Here is a 5,155-nt window from a genome sequence, read left to right as displayed (position 1 = left end):
ATGCTTCAATGACTTAATCACGTCGGCCACAAGAGTACAAGAGCACACAGTCCTCGTGAGCAGTGGAGGCCCACGTCGGCGGCTCAATGTTGTTTTCCTTGAAGCGGGCGAAGGTGTATAGCTTGTACAGGTGAGAGGCGTCGGTGTATGAGACATGGCGGGCACGATATTATCACGATAATATCAGGACTCCGGATTAGACCCAGATGCAGACAGTTCGAATCACAGATATTTATTACAAAACAGGGGGCAGGCAGAGGTCAGTAATCCAGGGCAGTGTCCGTAAGGTACAGAAAAAAAAGGCAGGGTCAGGGCAGGCAGAATGGTCACAACCGGGAGGAATAGAAACAAACAATTATAGAAACATGAAAATGGGGAAAAACGAGCTGGTAAAACTTGGGACAAGACAAACTGGCAACAGACAAACAGAAAATACAGGTATAAATACACAGGCGATAATGGGGACAAATAGGAGACACCTGGTGGGGAGTGGAGACAAGCACAAGACAGGTGAAACAGATCAGGGTGTGACAGTACCCCCCTCTATGGATGACCCCTGGTGTCCAGCCCGGGCACATACCTGGTTGACAGGGTGGGGGGGGGGGGGGAGACAAGCACAAGACAGGTGAAACAGATCAGGGTGTGACAAATAAATGTGCATATATTTTGCGATACTGACAGTTCCTCTCCAATAGAGCATGTTTTACACCATGTCAAAGACATTGCTATAATATGGTGTATATAAGTTATTTGGTTACCAGGGGCCTGTTGCACAAAACTAGGATAAGGGATTAAGCCAGGATATCTTGGTGATCCTGGCTCAATTGATCCGTAATCCGGTTGCACTAAAGATGGATAGGGGGCAGGAGGATATGTTATGGTATAAATTACCATGGAGATTTATTCTGTGGAGCTAGCCTGCTCCAGACCAGGCTAAATTCCAGGATCTATTTAATCTCATCCCTAATGTCAGTCAGCAGTCACCACAAATGGAAACCAATAGTTATTTCACTGCTCACTATACATTGTTATCACATATAACTAGACCCACTGTTATTTAAACGTTTGTGATCATTAATTTCAATGATTTTGGATAAAAAATGATTTTTAGATGTTGCTATCATTAGATAATTTACAGTTTCCCATAGACTATAAGGCTATATATAAAATGCTAGAATATTAGGGCCACAGAGGGGAAAAAAACACAAGTCATAATATTGTAACCAGTTGTTTTAAAGGAGGACAGTTGTTAAAATGACAGATGTGGGGCATTTCGTGAAATTGTACTTCAGTATGGTTTCATAAACAAAGACATGCTGATGTGCCAGAATATTAAGTATCACATTGTCATAAGTATCAAAACTGTAAAAACAATATGTAGCTTTTCTGCAGAAAGAACCAGCCTCATAAATTTATGACTTTATCCTTTTTCTTCAGTGTGGCCCTAGTACTCTGTCATATAAACAAATACACATTCCATATGAATATAAAAACACAATGTGTAACATTATGTTCCTTTATTGAATAAGGACAAAACAAAGCAGGTAAACCATCAGCTCCTTTCAAAACTGAAGTCACAGTGACTCTACAAGATGGAAAGCACAGAATCTAAGCATATTATACAAAATGATACATATACAGACCTTTGAATGTGTATAACACACCCTGCATGTCTGCACACTAAAATAAATGCAGGACAAATCCATACACATCAACTGAACAGACAAATGAATGGCTGCAGTAGCCTCCCTGCAGCCTTGTATTACACACAGTATACCGCACAAACATCATAAGAGGCCAAATTCGTCAAAAAACGAACCCAAAAAAACCCAAATTCCTCTGCCACCGCAGGACATATTTAACCAAAATTGAAAGCACACATACTAACTAAAATAATTCAACACATATTGGTCCCTCAGCAGCCGACCACTGTCGTCATCAGGGAAGATTGCCGGATTGTCCCAGTCCATGGCTGGTGGCACTCTGGGGGCCCTCTCCTTCCTCAGGCAGGCCACATTGTGGAGGACAGCACAAGCCACAGTAATATCACATGCCCTAACAGGGCTGACCCTTAATTTGTGAAGGCAGTGAAAGCGTGCCTTCAGGAGGCCAAAGGTCATTTCAACTCTGGCCCTGGTCCTGGCATGGGCATGGTTGTAGGCCTGCTGTGCTTCCTGGGGGTCTGTGAAAGGTGTCAGGAGAAAAGGCTGGCAGCCATACCCCCTGTCTCCCAGCAACACACCAGAGAATTCACCTGTCAACACAAAATCTCATCATTACTACCTCATAAACACAGTGATATTCTTGACACAGCCATGATGGTTATAAATAGGGGTTGTGTGGCTTACCTTGTGATAGGCACTGATAGATTTCAGAGGCCCGAAAGATTCTGGAGTCATGGACTGAGCCAGGCCATTTTGCCACAACATTGCTGATCACACAGTCAGCATTGCAGACCATCTGAAATCATAAGATGAGGAATATTACACCAATCAATGCACATCACTGGCAATGCAGAGTGTTCGTCAATGGACAATATCAAAAAGTTATGTTCACCTGAACATTAATGCTGTGAAAGGATTTCCTATTCACAAAATCGGCCTCATGGGCACCTGAGGGGGCTTTTATCCTTATGTGTGTGCAGTCCACTGCACCAATGACATTGGGGAAACCTGTCACACAAAGTAATGAGTATCCTACTATGTGTTAACAGTTGTCCTGTAATTTGTAGATCCTCTTACCTGCAATCCTATAGAACTCCTCTTTGATGTCACAGAGTCTTCTGTGGCCAGGGAAGGAGATGAAGACATCTGCTAATGCTTTGATAGCCAGACACACACTCCTTATTGTGCGGCAAATTGTGGCCTTGTTCAGCTGTTCTGCATCCCCCACTGAGTACAGGAAGGCTCCACTAGCAAAAAAGCGCAAGGCCACACAAACCATTTGCTCCACACTCAGTGCATGGCTCCGTGCAGTGCGGTGCTTAATCCTGGGACCCAGTAGTCTGCATAGATACCTGATGCCATCTGCAGAAAACCTGTATCTTTCATATAGATGGTCATCAGGGAAGGCCAGTGGGTCCAACCGGTCCCTGAAGACCCTTTCTCACCTGAAGGCTCTCCTCAGCACAAGTGCTTCTTCATCCACCACATCTCGCACGAATGGGCATGCCATTGTCAGAGCAGAAAGGAACACACAATTTTGGGCCTTCATATAGGCTAGTGGCCACACCTGGTGCTGGGGGGGGGGTGGGCAAAAGAGGGCGATGCCTTATAACGATGACTTGGTTGTACTGATTGCTGGGAAAATAAAAAAAACCTTAGAAAGATGCCACAGTCCTGTGTGCTCACAATAAGAGCTCATATGTCATGGCTCACTTGACTTTACGAGAATATACCAAATTTTTATTTTGAGCTGTGTCATCTTCTTGGAGCTGGGGGAGGAAAGAAAAATAATGATTAATACATTTGTGTTACAGTTAGCATACAGTGTACATTGAAGGCATATCTCACCTCCCTCTCAAGTTTTTTTATTTCAAGGTCCAGTTTCCTAATTGTCCTCTTTTTTATTTCGAACTCCAGTGCAAGATTTTCCATCTTTTTCTTCTTGTACTGAATGTCTATGTCTGCCAGTTCTATTTGGCACCGGAGGTGGTTGCCATACAACTTTCTGATAGCTTGTGAGCTCTGTGAACACAATACAATTAGCGCAGCTGGAATTTGGCAGGATGTGGTGTCCTTTTATTAATACGCACTATGTTGCCAGGCTGGTTTTCCCACTGTATAGCATCTGGGTCCTGTAAAAGAAATTAGATTTTTTGATTTTGATGAGGACTCCTCACCATTGTAGAGTAAATAGTACTTTCACAGTCTTAACATGATACCTCATGCCTTCTGGAATCCAGAGAGATGGTCTCCTCCTCATCATCGTCTCCATCATGTGCTGTTGCTGCTGCACTGGGGCCTTCACCCTATCACATTTAATCGGATTCATATTGAAGCTAGTAGACAAGACATGCCAGGCCTACAGTATGCCTTTGATGGAGTACTCACTGGATCAGCATCGTCTGGTGCTTGTGCTGGTGGCTCTAACAGGAACACAGTGCTGCCAGACACTGCAAGGCAATAGGTAAACCAAAGTCAGACAGTCCAAATTGATTCAATATGAATGTGGTTGTATCCCATGTAGAGATGGAAGGACATACCTTGAATGAAGCGGGTGGCATCTTGGGAGGAACCTATGCTCGTCTCTTTCCCCCCAGGGATCCCCTCTAAGACGGGCCTGCCTTTATTTAGCTCCAAGGCCATGTCCTCTGCTGGGGTAAGGTCAGCCTTTGGTGACCCACCACCCGTGCCTTGTCTGTGGGTATTCTTTTTCACTGCTAAAACAGTACAGACAATGTGTGAGCAGGCACCTTCTGGGTACAATATATGCTTGTGCTTTGTTAAATATTAGTCAGGGACCATACCATTCTGCAGAATGTTCTTGTATTTGATTTTGACCTGCTGCCATGTCCGTTTTGGCCCGTTCATGTTTAATCTACACACACACACACACACACACACACACACACTTAATGGAGTCACACTGCAAAAAATTACTTGGTATTTTTGTCTTGTTTTCAGTAAAAATATCAAAAATGTTATCATAGCTTTATACAGTGTGATGGAGTTACTTTACACAATTTCACTCATATCTGCAGTGCATTTCAATAAAAAAAATTAACCGTTTCATAATTACAGTACAACTGCATTTTTGGAGATGTGAATTAAATATTTGAATTGTAATTGTGATGTTTCAGCGGAGCGGTGAGTGTGTAATTGTGCACTACTTACGCATTCAGGCGGTCTGCAATACTTTGCCACGCTTTTTCTCTTTGCTTTATCACTGTGGCGGTGTTGCCTTTCTTCTTAATTATATCTTTTACCTCCTCGTATGCCTCCATGAGGATTTGTGCTTCCGACGGGGAAAAGTACGCGGCTCTAGTTGCCATGGTAAATCAGTTAATCTGTGATCTGTGGCGGGGTCTATTTGAGTGAGCCGTGAGCGCGCACCTATCCAGGATTGGTTTCACCTGGCTTAATGAATCCGTGTCTGCTCATCCTGGCTTGGTCTTTGTGCAACCAATTAAGCCTGGACGCACATGTTTTGGCTT

General features: G+C 43.6%; 1 long non-coding RNA gene across 1 annotated transcript; it reads right to left on the bottom strand.

Annotated features, from left to right (window-relative positions):
* Nucleotides 1-3,401: 3,401 nt before the first annotated feature.
* Nucleotides 3,402-4,602, bottom strand: LOC149983494 (uncharacterized). Its single transcript, XR_016496433.1, has 3 exons — nucleotides 4,469-4,602; nucleotides 4,205-4,381; nucleotides 3,402-4,114 (listed from the first exon to the last, which is right to left on the bottom strand). It is a non-coding gene; the product is annotated as an uncharacterized LOC149983494 (long non-coding RNA).
* Between the last annotated feature and the right edge of the window lie 553 nt (nucleotides 4,603-5,155).

The sequence above is a fragment of the Oncorhynchus mykiss genome, chromosome 5 (assembly GCF_057628025.1).
Source record: "Oncorhynchus mykiss isolate SJ-2025 chromosome 5, ASM5762802v1, whole genome shotgun sequence".
Lineage (NCBI taxonomy): Eukaryota > Metazoa > Chordata > Actinopteri > Salmoniformes > Salmonidae > Oncorhynchus > Oncorhynchus mykiss.
Note: the sequence above shows the minus strand (reverse complement) of the source record. Positions and strands in the feature narration are given on the sequence as shown.